Here is a 15,123-nt window from a genome sequence, read left to right on the forward strand (position 1 = left end):
ATCTAAAGTGTATTTATGGGATGGGAAGGGAAGGGAAGAGTGCTTGTGGACACCCGAAATGATTATTTAGAATGTAAAAGGTGAGAAATAGAAAGAAAATGGAGGAAAATGTTGACAGGTCGGAAGATTCCCAAGATGGCTGACCACCACGCTTGAATGTAAACAGTTATGCAGAATCGCTTGTTAGTGTAAAACTAGGGTTGCCAACCGTCCTTTATTTCAAAGGACAGTCCTTTATTCAGCTCTGCTTGTCCTTGTCCTTTATTGAAATTTGAAATGACACTATTTGTCCTTTATTTTGAAATTATTTGATGGTAGTTCAATTTCCTGCTCTCAAAATGTGATGATTGCCAAAGCGTTACTTCTTGTAAGAGTGCAGACTCTGTCAACTCTGCATTCTGCACAATACCAAATGCAGAGAACAACAGACTGCAGACCAGGGTGTACAATTAGCCTCATTTTATGTATAACTCAATTTTCCGTTAAAAAAAAAAGGCACTCGTTTTGGGAAAACCAGAAATTTGTAAACTGTGTTACTAGATATGAGAACCACTACCAAGAAAAAAGAAAAGAAAAACAGAGAAAGAAAGGAGGTGCCGTTGGACGTTTGGAAAGGCAATACTTCCGCCTAGCAACTGAACTCGTTAAGAACCAAAACCAATATGGTGTACTATACAACAATGTAATGATGAGACCCTTCACAAAATCGAGCTGTAATTTGTTATAAACATCAGAAGAATAGTAAAATCTATGAGAAAACTTGTAATATTAGTGCCAATATTTCATGTTATTAACAGATATTTGGAAAAACAGAATAGATTTCAATGAAATTCAACATTTGGCAAATTATCAAACCCTTCTTAGGCCATTCATTTCCCAAAGTTTCAGAAATTTGTAGTAGTAGAACATTTGAAGCTAGAAGAAAAGCTTAAAGATGGATGAACTTTTTGATGAAGTAGTATTAATTCAGACACTTCAACACTATCAAAAGCTCTGAACTCTTCATAAGCTCAAAAACAACAACCAGAAAGTGATATTTTATTTTTAAATCTATGGACTTTAAATGTATCAATGTTTTCCAAATATTTTCTTTTGTACTATAAATTCCTGGAACATCATCTTATTGTGAGACTTTTTAGTTTAATGTCATTTAAATGGCGATATGATAGGAACTGATGTCTGTTGAATTAAGAATGAGCTTCTCATACATTTCAACATAAAAGATAGTTGTTTGGAATTTGCTAAAAACAGCAAAGATAATACAAATTTTTTTAAGGTAGCAAAAAGCCAGGGCAAATATAGTTTTAAAGATTAGAATCCTTTGATCAAGGTAAAATAAATGTCTTCTCATTCTTGTTTTTGCATTTTCATTTAGGTAAGAGAAATGTAATTTTGAACTGCATTTAATATTTGCATCTATTATGATGAGCCACTTAAATAAATATAAAAAAAAAATTAATGTCCTTTATTGTAGCTTAACAGAGTTGGCAACCCTATGTAAAACTGAAGCAGAACATAAATCCAGATTTTAGATCACCAGGGGGAACAAAAAGATTTTTATTTGATAGTGAGGATAAAAAAAATTCTGGATTTACGGGACATGAAAGAAGGCTCTTTAGTAGAATTTTAGATATAGAGAGATCTAAAAAATATGAATGATACATGGAAAAGAAAAACAAAGGATTTATGGAAAACTAACTTAAACAATGAAATGGCAGTCCTAAAGAAAGCAAACGATGAAATGAAGAAATTAGGGTACTAAAACAGGAACTAGCATAACTGAATGTGAAAATTAAAAATTGAAAGAAAAAAAATAATAAAAAATAAATTAAACGTAAATGAGACCACAAGGAAAGAGGTAGATGAAAAGACAAAATAATTTTCAATAGAAATGATTGTCAAAAGAGGTAGATGAAGAAGACAAAATAATTTTCAAAGAAATAGTTTGTCAACAGATGTAGGAGAAGGCCAAAGATGCAGTTATCAAGGTAATCAAACAAAAAGAAAATTTAGAGACATAGTAGAAAAATAAAATCAATAATATAATTTTTAAACCTTGACCCGTTTTTGATTCGTTTCCCGTTTCGGTCGCGCACACTACGAAAAGCGGGACACCCCTTTTAGACTCTTGAGATATTTTAGATCCTCTAGATCTTTTAGATTCTTGAGATCTTTTAGATCCCTGAAATCTTTTAGATGCTTGAGATCTTTTAGATCGTCTAGATATTTTAGATTCTTAAGATCTTTTAGATCCCTGAAATCTTTTAGATGCTTGAGATCTTTTGGATCCTGAGATCTTCTAAATCCTTGAGATCTTTTAGATCCTTGAGATCGATAGAGCCTAAGGTCTTTAGATCGCTGAGAGCTTCAAGATCCTCGAAATCTTTGAGAACCATTAGATCTTTATGATTCTAGAAATCATTTAGACAATTGGGTTCTTTTAGACCCTTGAGTTCTTGCGCGAAGCGCAAAAGCCCCCTGCGGAGCAGGGCCGGCGAAGCCGGTGGGCTTGTGTATAGTAATTTATGGTTTAAAGGAAAAACATAACCAAAATTGGTTCCAGAGAAAAAAAAAGAGGACAAAAAAATTGGCAAAAAGTGTTATAAAAAAAGTACAGGACAGTGACCAAGAAATAGACAAGGAAATAGAAGTGCACAGATTGAGTAAATGTGTAGAGGGGAAAACTCGACCAATAAAGATTAAATTAACGTCACAAGTGGCAGTAGAATTTTTTTTAATGAGAACAGGAAAACTGGCAAGAAGTGAACACTATAAGAACATATGGATAAAAAGAGACAGGAATGACGAAGAATGGGGAAAATTTAGGACATTAAGAAATGAAACTAAAAAAAAAAAAAAGACAATGGAGATTAAGAAAACACAGTTCTATTGGAGAATGTTAGATATGAGACTGAAAAAGTGGTATACTCAAGAAAAAAAAATGAAAGATCACGAAAACAACATGGAGGGTGTAGAAAGTTAAATCTGGTGTATACAAATACAAATTGTTTGATTTCAGAATTAAACAAACTATACAATTATCTATTAGAAGCTAAACCAGATGTAATGGGAATTGTGGAGACAAAATTGAGAAGTCCACTGTACCAAACAACATTAGATATATATTATATAATCACTGGTTTAAAAAAATAGGGAGGAGAAACAGGGTGGAGTTGTAGTGACGTGATGCATCCTACGACCCGTCACACACTAATCAAAGAAATCTTCGGAGCTAGCCTTTCCAAGTTCCTGTAGTTGGCAAGCGTAGTTCGCAAGGGTGTCCCTGCCAGCCAGCGCTCAGCCAATCAGGAACTTGGAAAGCTCCTCACGTTCCCGCCAGCCTCCTTTAAAAGGTCGGCGTTTCGCCGAGATGGGCAGAACAGTACCGACCAGACCGACCAGCGCACAAACTACATCTCGTCCAGTCTTCTAGCTGTCCCATCGAGCCTCACCGTCATCATCTGCTACCGCCTCGCTGACGTTAGGCTCCACGTCCAGCTACAACCATAGGCTCCACTAAGCTGTGGCCTTAGTCCGAGCTTCACCTATATTTCTCATGTGACACTTCTAGTGTCGCACCTTGTGGCTAATTACCAAAAGAAAGATATTATATATTTTGTGTTGATTTTCATTTGTCCTGCCGTTGTTCCGAACTAAAAACACTACAAAGTGGTGACCCCGGTGAAGGACAACCAGGATTATGGAAAACACACAAGTGAAACTTCCCAGTTTCTCCCGTGACTTGGAGAGCTAGCTAGTTCACACAGAGGCCTATTTAGCCACTCAAGGTAACGTGCCGGACCTCCAAGCCTTTGGCGCGTACATCGCCGCTCTACCAACGGACGTCATCGCCCTTGTCCGTAACGTCGTCTCCTCTCCTCCGCAAGAAGGCAAGTGTTCCGCCCTCAAGACTGCCTTACGAAAGCTTTACACCAAGCCCGACGACCAGCTCTACCGAGATATCCAGCATAGTGAACTCGGCGACATCACCCCGTCACAATTATACACCCGTATGGCCGCCCTCAACATCCGGGCAAAGGTGTCTTTGCCCAAGGAACTCCTCCGCTCCATTCACCTCTCCAAGATGCCGGACGCCCTCCACTTACACCTGGAAGCTCTAGCCGGCGATAAGGACGACGAACAATACTGCGAAATAGCAGATAGATTGTTCCAACGTCATATCTCGGTACAAGTCCGGTCAACCAGCAGCTTCCACCCCAGTGGCAAACCAGTGCAAAGTGTTCAGTGTAGTGACGACCCAGGTGTTAGTGACAATAGTGCTGTGAGTGAAAACATTCCCGTGTCATATAGTGCCAGTGACCAAAGTGTGCAGCAGCTACGACAGGAAGTGGCCGACATGAAGACTTTGCTCAACCAGTTTTTAGCCGAGAAGGGAAGCCATCAACCACCACGTAGCCCCGCTCCACGACAGGATACTACCTCCTGCTGGTACCATACCCGCTTCGGAGCCAAGGCGCTCAGATGCACACAACCATGCAGCTGGTCGCAGGGAAACGCCAAACGCGGGGGTCGGTAACCACCCCTACCCCCGCTAACCATACCCACACCCTCCTCTCAGTGCATGATCGCCATTCTGGCCTATCCTTCCTGGTAGACACAGGTTCAGCCGTCAGCATCATACCCCCGACGGAAGAACCCAACCACGGTACACGTTGGCCATCCTACGACCTGCTTGCAGCCAACGGTACGCCTATCGCAACGTCCGGCAGCCACCACAGCGTCCTGGAACTCCACGATGTCAAGTTCCCTTGGACATTCGTCATAGCAGCGGTACAGCAACCCATTCTTGGCTACGACTTCCTCCAGCACTACAGTATGGTAGTTAGCGCCAAGGATAACTGCTTGTACCACGGCACAACAAGCATACCAGGAACCACCACTAACGCAACTTCCCACCAGATATCGTCACTCCAGCCCGATGGCGATTATGTACGCATCCTGCAGGAGTTTCCCCAGCTAACATCGCCAGACAAGACCAACACCACCACCACCCCTCACAACATCATGCACCACATCCAGACATCTGGACCGCCAGTATACAGCAACCCTCGACGAGTTTCCCCAGAAAAGTTGGCCGCTGCCAAACAGGAGTTCCAAGAACTCCTAGACCAGGACATCATCGAACCATCGGAGAGTGCTTGGGCACCACCACTCCACATGGTTCCCAAGCCACCCCCACCGCCCAACCAATGGCGGGCTTGCGGTGACTACCGTCAACTTAACCGCATCACTAAGCCCGACCGCTACCCCATCCCTCACGCCCAGGACTTCCACTTCAAGCTTCACGGGAAACAGGTCTTCTCTAAGATCGACCTGGTCAGGGCGTTTCATCAAATCCCTGTAGCGCCGGAAGATGATGGCCTTTGGCCTCCGGAATGCCACCCAGGCGTTCCAGAGGTTCATAGACCATGCCCTGAGAGACTTCGACTTCATCACCGTTTACATCGACGACATCCTCGTAGCCTCCGATACTCACGACCAGCACCGCCAACACCTCCGCCTCCTCTTCCGCCGCCTCCAAGATTATGGCCTCCGGGTACACCCGTCCAAGTGTCTCCTCGGAGTTTCATCTCTTGACTTCCTCGGACACCGTATCTCAACAGCAGGCCTGTCTCCTCTCCCTCAAAAAATCGACACCATAAAAGACTTCCCACAGCCAACATCCATCAAAATGCTCCGACGATTCCTAGGAATCCTCAATTATTACCATAGATTCGTCCCCGACGCAGCTGCAAAACTCTCTCCCTTGAACGACCTCACCAAGAACCATTCCAAGCGGTCGGTCAAACCTGTGAAGTGGTCTTCCGAAGCGACCCAAGCATTCGGGCAAGTCAAGGCGGCAATCGCTGAGGCCGCCCGCTTGTCCTACCCGGTAGCTCACGCCCCCACATTCCTTACCACCGATGCCTCCTCCTCAGCAATTGGCGCCGTCCTCCAACAGAAGATCAACGGCCAGCTCCAGCCTATCGCCTTTTTCTCCAAACGTCTGGACCCTCCTCAAATTCGCTACAGCGCCTTTGACAGGGAACTGCTAGCCATAGTCTCGGCCGTCAAGCACTTCCTTTACTTCCTTGAAGGCCGGCTTTTCGTCATCCTTACAGACCACAAGCCACTCGCCCATGCCCTAGACAGGGTCTCCGACCATCACTCCCCAAGAGTCTCCCGGCAGCTTTCGTTCCTCTCCCAATTTGATACACGAATTGAGTATATCAAGGGAAAGGATAACCAGGTGGCCGACGCCTTGTCTAGAATCACCTCCAGCATCCTCCCTGACCACAACATAGACTACTCACACATCGCCGCATCTCAGAATAACGACAGTGAACTCCGCCTCCTACGTATGCACGACACCTCATCCTTACAGCTAAGACAGCTTCCTAACAACCCCGTACCATTGTGGTGTGGCGTCTCCACAGGCAAACCCCGCCCGTACATCCCCGCCTGCCACCGTAAGGACGTCTTCTCCTCCTTCCATGACCACAGTCATCCGGGCATCCGAGCGACACAACGCCTCATCACGGATCGAGTCGTCTGGCCAGGCATCAACAAGGATGTCAGACAATGGACCCGGACCTGCCTCCCCTGCCAGACGGCCAAGGTTACGCGCCACGTCCACGCACCACTCCAGCGTTTTCCTACACCCACGGCACGTTTGCAGTCAGTCCATGTGGACATTGTGGGCCCCCTTCCGCCTTCTCGTGGGATGCGTTACCTCCTTACGTGTATCGACAGGTACACCAGGTGGCCAGAAGCGATCCCCCTTCCGGATATATCCGCCGAGACGACCGCCCGTGCTTTCCTCTCCGGTTGGGTATCCAGATTCGGCGCACCTCACATCATTGTCACCGATAGGGGCCCTCAGTTCGAATCTGACCTATGGTCCAGCCTCCTCAGGTTCCTTGGCACCAAACGCAACCGGACTACCGCTTACCACCCCCAAGCCAATGGACTCGTGGAACAGTTCCACCGCCAACTGAAGGAGTCGCTTAAGGCACAACCTTCATGCGACTGGGTCGACGCCCTTCCCCTGGTGCTTCTCACGATCCGCGTCACACCAAAGGTCGACAACGACATTTCCCCATCTCAGCTACTTTACGCTGAGAACCTTCGCCTCCCTGGGGAAATTGCCACGCCTGCCTTCGGCGATCCTGACCGTCACGCCCTCCAACTTATCAAGGAGACATTCGCCAACACCCGTCCAACCCCCCTCGCCCACCACAACCTCAACCGGAGCACCTTCCCCCGGCCCTGTCTACAAGTGACTACGTCTTCCTCAGGCGAGACTCCAAACGAACTCCTCTTCAACGCCCATACGATGTCCCCTTCCGAGTCCTCACCAGATCAACAAAACACTTCGTGATCAACCGAGATGCCAGACCGGATCGCGTCTCCATCGACAGGCTCAAGCCGGCCCACCTCCCCACCACTCCCCCTACCAAAACTCCAAGGCCACTACAATACCTCTTACAACATGGTCCTAACCCCATCCTCACCACCGAACCAAGTCATTCCCCACCCCTCGAAAAACTCTCCCCTCCAAACCAATACTCCCCTCCTGCCCCTAACTCCCCACCACCACAGCACCTGCAGCAGCCCCCCCCCCAAACTCACACAGATCACGCGTACGCGACGGCGAACCCTTATCATTCTCCTATCCCACAACCACACCCTTCTACAACTGTTCCCGGCACCCCCGAAGATCCTCCCCACCCCACGCCCCCGCTCTACCATGCAATGCAACAATTCTCACCCAACCTTATGTCTCCACAGCTCCATACTCAACCGACTTCCCATCGTCAGACCTCCGACCTCGACAACACCACCCTGCACTCGAGCCCCCCTCCAACAAGGCCCTCCTCGCCAGACATGCCCCCTGACGGCATGACCACTCGTTCGGGGCGATTGATCCAAAGGCCAGACAGGTTCAAATACGTTGTGCGCGTCGCTCACTATCCTCCTCGACGCCCACTTTTGAAGAGCGGGGGGAGTGGTGTAGTGACGTGATGCATTCTACGACCCGTCACACACTAATCAAAGAAATCTTCGGAGCTAGCCTTTCCAAGTTCCTGTAGTTGGCAAGCGTAGTTCGCAAGGGTGTCCCTGCCAGCCAGCGCTCAGCCAATCAGGAACTTGGAAAGCTCCTCACGTTCCCGCCAGCCTCCTTTAAAAGGTCGGCGTTTCGCCGAGATGGGCAGAACAGTACCGACCAGCGCACAAACTACATCTCCTCGTCCAGTCTTCTAGCTGTCCCATCGAGCCTCGCCGTCATCATCTGCTACCGCCTCGCTGACATTAGGCTCCACGTCCAGCTACAACCATAAGCTCCACAAAGCTGTGGCCTTAGTCCGAGCTTCACCTATATTTCTCATGTGACACTTCTAGTGTCGCACCTTGTGGCTAATTACCAAAAGAATGAGATTAGATATTTTGTGTTGATTTTCATTTGTCCTGCCGTTGTTCCGAACTAAAACTACTACAGAGTCATGTTCCTGGTTAAGAAACACTTAAATGTGACAAAAGTTACATATAGGGCAAACAGGGAAGAGATTATCACAATTAAAGTTGAAGATAAAGACAAGAAATCAGAAAATTTGCAGTGCTTTATGTGCCCCCAAAATCAGGGTCTTGGACAGAGAAAGATCTCTTCAAAATGTTAAATGATACTAAATCTTCATTAAACAAGATGCTAATGGATGAAAGTAATGCAGTACTCATGGGTGACTTTAATTGCAAAGAAATATGTTGGAAAGAGATGACAGCAGGTCCCCGACAAGAGGAGAAGGTGGGGGGGGGGGGATGCCCCGGGGCGGCACTTTAGGTGAAAAGAAGGTAAAGCAAATTCCCCCTAATGTACTTTTAATCCTTGATTTATTTATCATGAGTTGTGTGTATAAATGTTGTTTTGTGGATGAATGTTACATGTGAATCGTGCTAATGACCATCAGATGTGGAAGGTAGTGGTGGTGTGTGTGTGTATGGGGTGGGGGGGCCCTTTTCAACTTGCCCTGGGGCAGCACTTACCCATGTCGGGGCCCTGGATGACAGTGAAAGGTAGAGAAGATCTGGGGGAATCTATTACTCGACATGACCATGGAACATACAATGACACAATGGGTAAAGGAGAGCACTAGATTTAGAAATAATGAAGAGCTATCAAGACTAGATCTAATACTTACGTCAGAACCCGAAATAGTAGACAAAATTGAATACAAGACACATTGCAAAGAGTGACCATATACTACTCAAGTTAGAATTAGAAGAGGAAATATATATAAAGAGAAATGAGGGACACAGAAAGGGCAGACTGATGTAGCAAAGCAGACTTTGAAAAACTTTAGAAAAATTTTCTTGAAGCAAACTGGGAAAATTTCTACAACGATGAAACACAAGTGGAAAAAAAATGGATGATTCTGATATTGTGGTAAATTGAGATTAATTGTCTTATTATTATTTTTATATACATGAAAATGGTGTTAAAGAATTGTATACTGGTGCTGTAGATTCCTTATATATGTGATTCTCATATGTTTTATACTTTGTAATAGGTTTAGATCCTATACAGCACTTTTAGTCGTGTGTATCTAATTGAATCCTATGTAGACATCTTTTGTTTTTGTTAAGTTACTGATACGAAGACGTTCTAGACGTCGCTTGTTTGTTTACATCCGGCTTGCAATTAAACTTCGTAAGCGAAACCCCATTTTTCAACTTTCCTCACCGACACACTGCTACAGTGGCGACGAGGATTTGTGGATTTGTGTGCTAAAGGACTGATTTAAGTTTTAGAAGACAGAAATAGCTGCCTTTCCAACTGATGGTGGAGAAATCGAAGGATGAAGATATACTCACCCATTCACCCCATCGGAACCGTCCTGGCCACTCTGGATTCGTAAATAGCCTTTGTGTAGCAGGCTTCGAATCAATTGTTTCAATAGGAAACTGGATTTAATACAAGTAGAATTACAATGGCAAATAACTCAGGTAAGATTGACTGTTTTGACCCCAATAAGATTAAGTGGGAGATATGGCTTAGTATGCTGCAAGCTCATTTTGCATACAATGGAGTCACTGATGATAACAAGAAGAAAAATTCTTTATTAGTATCATTAGGAAGTGAAACGTACAGCACAATAGCTTTGCTCACTTCACCTAATTTGCCGCATGAGGAAGACTATAATGATTTAGTGAAGCTTTTAGAAGCACATTACAAGGTTAAACCGAGCTATCATCGGAGTTTGATTAAATTTCAAAACAGAAAGAAAAAATCTGTTGAAAGTTTAAGAGACTTGTATGCAGACTTGAAAAGTCTAGCCAAAGATTGCAACTTTGGGACCTTATTCGACGCCCGAGTGAGAGACCAACTGTTTATGGCTATTGAAACTGAAGTGTATTTCCCGAACTTAGTTGCAGAGAATTTGGATTTACAAACTATGTCTTCAACGGACACCTTAGAGAAAATTTTAAATTTGGAAAAAGCTTTCGTTGGAGAAAAGCTCCCGACTACTGAAGTGAGGAAAGTGGGGGTTAGTTCTGAATATGTTAATAGTCAGAAAAAAGAAAGTTGTAAGCATTGCGGGTATCCACATAAAAGTGAGAACTGTAGGTTAAAGCACCTAACTTGTTCAGTTTGTAACACGAGAGGACACCTAAAACGAGTGTGCCGTTTTGATAAGACTGTGTCTGGTAAGCCACACAGTGCCCAGAAAGGATCTTTTGGAAAATTTACCAACAAGAAGACGTTTGGAAAAAAGAAAACTAATATGGTTTTCGAGGGAATTTCTCAGGAAGAGAGAGATACTGGTAGTGATGATAACCAATTGTTACATTTAGTGGATCGACCTAGCCTTCCAGAAGTGGTTAGTGTTGATATTTCTCATGAACCTATACACAGTGTTGTAGGTAAGGTTTTGCCAGTGAGAAACAAGGTTGATATAAATATTGAAGGTCATAAAGTGCCGTATGAAATTGACTGTGGTGCCAGTGTGTCGACTCTAACCTTACATTGGGTTAAGAAATTAAATTTATCTCTAGAACCTAGTGATAAAATTTTGAAGGCTTATGGTAATAATGATTTGCATGTTTTGGGTAAGGTTTATGCAAATATATTTTATAATGGTCACAATGTAATTCAAAGTTTGTATGTAGTTGAATCTAATAACTCTAACTTATGTGGAAGAGATTTAATGCCTAAAATTGGTATTGCTCTCACAGGTATAGAGGAAGGAGTTAATGTTTTGGATTCCAAGGTACAATTAGATAATTTTTCAGCTGATTCTAGATTGCCAATTTCATGTGTTGTAGCAAAGGTACACCTAAAGAGCGGTGCTGTGCCTAGTTGGAAAAAAGCAAGGCCTGTGCCCTACCACTACAGAAAATTGGTAGAAGATGCTTTAGAAGAGTTAGTTGATAACAATATCATTGAACCAGTACATTCTAGTACTTGGGCAGCTCCAATTGTACCAGTGTTAAAAGCTGACAAAAAGTCAATGCGTATCTGTGTAGATTTCAAGGAGTTAAACAAAAGTATTTCATGTGACCAGTACTCTTTGCCTAAAGTTGATGAAATCCTTGCTGTTGTTGGGAAAAGCAAGATATTCTCAAAGATTTATTTAAAAGATGCTTACTTACAGGTGCCAGTAGATGATGAGAGTCAAGAATTGCTAATAATTAATACTCATAAAGGTCTGTTTAAATATAAAAGATTACCCTTTGGACTTGCATCATCTCCTGCCATCTTCCAAAGATTGATATCCCAATTATTGATGAATATAGATGGAGTAGTTGCCTTCTTAGATGACATATTAGTCGGAGGAGAGACTAAAGAGGAACATGATATGAGATTAGATAAAGTGTTGAAGGTATTTCAGAAACATAATGTTGCTATTAACAAAAAGAAAACTGTTCTGAATACCAATTCCTTAGAATACTTAGGATATGTCATTTCAGGTGATGGCATAAAACCTTCACCAAGGAAACTTGCTGCTATTTTAGAAGCACCTATACCAAAGTCTGTAGGTGAAGTTAAATCATTTTTGGGTCTAGTAACTTATTATTGTAGGTTTGTAAGAAATTTTTCAAGTGTATTAGCACCTCTGTATGATTTACTGAAGAAAAATGCAAAATTTAAGTGGTCTTCTGTTGAAGCAAAAGCATTTATGACTGTTAAGGAAGAGTTAGCCAACTCTGATTTACTAGCAAATTTTGATGGTGAACATGATGTTATTGTTGAAGTAGATGCTTCACCAGTAGGAGTAGGATGTGTGTTAATTCAAGAAATGAATGGTAGTCCAAGACCAGTTTACTTTGCAAGTAAAAAGCTGTCTGCTGCTGAGCTAAATTATTCTCAGTTGGACAAAGAAGCTCTAGCGTTAGTGTACGCGGTAACTAAGTTTAAATATTTTTTGCTTGGACGTAAGTTTGTGCTCCGTACAGATCACAAACCTCTACTTGGTTTATTTGGTAGTGAGAAACAGATTCCTGTCAATGCAAACGCAAGAGTACAGCGTTGGGCATTATTGTTATCCCAGTATGATTACCAATTGTGTTTTAAATCAGGCAAACAAAACATTGTAGCAGATACCCTGAGCCGTTTGCCTGTATCAGATTCTGTTTTAGACTCACATACACCTGCTGAATATGTGAATTTAGTTGAAAATTTGGAAGATCAAAATATTTCCTATGAAAGGGTTAAGGTTATGACAAAGAGTGATCCTGTTTTGAGGAAGGTTTTCCAATGTGTTAAATTTGGGTGGATTGATAATCCTGTTATTTCTGAATATGCAGCAGTTAAAGCAGATTTAAGTATATATGAAGATGTGTTGCTATTTAGGAATAGAGTAGTTATACCAGCTGAATTAAGAAGTAGTGTACTTTCACAGCTGCATGTAGGTCATAATGGTATCAGTGCTATGAAGGCTGAAGCCAGGAATTGGATATGGTGGCCTAAGTTAGATCAAGATATATCTGAGGTTACCTTATCATGGCCTGAGACGGGTAAGTCTTGGTGTAGACTCCATGTGGACTATGCAGGTCCAATCAATGAAAGTTATTTCTTAGTGATTGTGGATTCACACTCAAAATTTATGGATGTTCATGTAACAAAGTCAACAACATCTACAGTAACAATTTCTATGCTGAGAAAAACTTTTTGTAATTTTGGGTTACCTGACATTGTAGTTTCAGATAATGCCTCATCATTTGTATCTGAGGAAATGGAGACTTTCTTAGAAAGGAATGGAATAAAACATATGACACCAGCCCCATATAACCCATCATCTAATGGTTTAGCTGAGAGAGCTGTAAAAACTTTCAAGGAAGGATTAAGTAAATTTAAGGAAGGTGATATCAGAACCAGAATTTGTAGATTTTTGTATAACTACAGACGTTCAATTCATTGTTCCACAGGTAAAGCTCCAGCTGAGCTAATGTTTAACAGAAACTTCAGAGGTATAATTGAGAAAATTAAACCACAAAATAAGAAGGAAAAGGTTTTGGAAAAAGAGTGTAAGTTTGAGAAGTCTGAATATAAGATTGATGATGCTGTTTTTGTAAAGAATTATGGCAAAGGTCATTCATGGTTGGAAGGGAAAGTAATTGAAGTTCAAGGTGTGAGAAACTACAAAGTGATGTTAAAAGATTTTGGAAACATTGTTTGGAAAAGACATTCTGATCAACTTATGCCTAGATATACACCAACTGTTCCCAGTAATGACACTGTACGTAAAGACAACTCGGGTAGCAGTAAACCTTTTGTGACTGTATTCTTCAGGTCAAGGACACTGTCCTAATAGTTCAGAAGTAATCGATAAGGCTGATGAAAATTCCTCTGTAAATGTTGATAATGATGATAATGCTGTGAAAGTACCAAGTCCACAACCAGTTAGAAGATCTAGCAGAGTTGTGAAACCACCTGATAGATTGAATCTATAATTGTGGTGTTATAAAGATAAATGTTTCAGTTATGTTCATATGGATACTCCTTTTTCAATAAGGGAAAAGGGATGTGGTAAATTGAGATTAATTGTCTTATTATTATTTTTATATACATGAAAATAGTGTTAAAGAATTGTATACTGGTGCTGTAGATTCCTTATATATGTGATTCTCATATGTTTTATACTTTGTAATAGGTTTAGATCCTATACAGCACTTTTAGTCGTGTGTATCTAATTGAATCCTATGTAGACATCTTTTGTTTTTGTTAAGTTACTGATACGAAGACGTTCTAGACGTCGCTTGTTTGTTTACATCCGGCTTGCAATTAAACTTCGTAAGCGAAACCCCGTTTTTCAACTTTCCTCACCGACACACTGCTACAGATATAGATTTATAAAAAATTGGAAAAATATGTACCAAAGCAAAAACAAGAGAGGGTGTACATAAAATGCTGGTTTAATAGAAAGTGCAGTGAAGTGAAAGATAGAAGAGACAGAGCTTAGAAGAGATGGAGAAGAGACAGGAAACCTAGAAAGTGGCAATTATATGTTAACCAAAGAAATATGTAAAAATACGTAGGGAAGAAAAATGTAAATATGAAAAAGACATAGTAGATAAATGTAAAGATCAGCCAAAACAATTCTATAGATGTGTAAATGTGAAACTGAAAAACAAGCAGGAAATAATGAAACTATGCCAAGGGAATACTGAATACATAGAAGATACCAAAATGCCGGAAGTTATGTGCAAACATTTTAAGTCAGTTTTCACTAGAGAAAAAGTAAAACCACAGGTTGAAGGGAGAGAAGTGAAATCCCCCCATGAAGGAAATAATAATAACACGGAAAGAAATAATGGATCAAATAATGAACCTTGATGTCAGAAAATCACACGGCCCAGATGGAATAGCAAATTGGATATTAAAAGAAGCAATGAAGAACTAGTGTTGCTCACTTAAAGAAGGAAAAATTCCACCAGACTAAAAAAAATGCTGATATTGTACCAATATATAAAGGAGGAAATAAGGAAGACCCAAAAAATTACACACCAGTTTCCCTTACAAGCGCAGAAGCAAAAATCTGTAAAAAAAAAGTTATAAAAGATAGATGGATAAAACATCTAGATTAGAATAATATACTAAATCTGAGACAATTTGGATTCAGACAA

This window comes from Oratosquilla oratoria, chromosome 27, assembly GCF_046742065.1.
Source record: "Oratosquilla oratoria isolate Oo_2021 chromosome 27, ASM4674206v1, whole genome shotgun sequence".
In the NCBI taxonomy this organism is placed as follows: Eukaryota; Metazoa; Arthropoda; class Malacostraca; order Stomatopoda; family Squillidae; genus Oratosquilla; species Oratosquilla oratoria.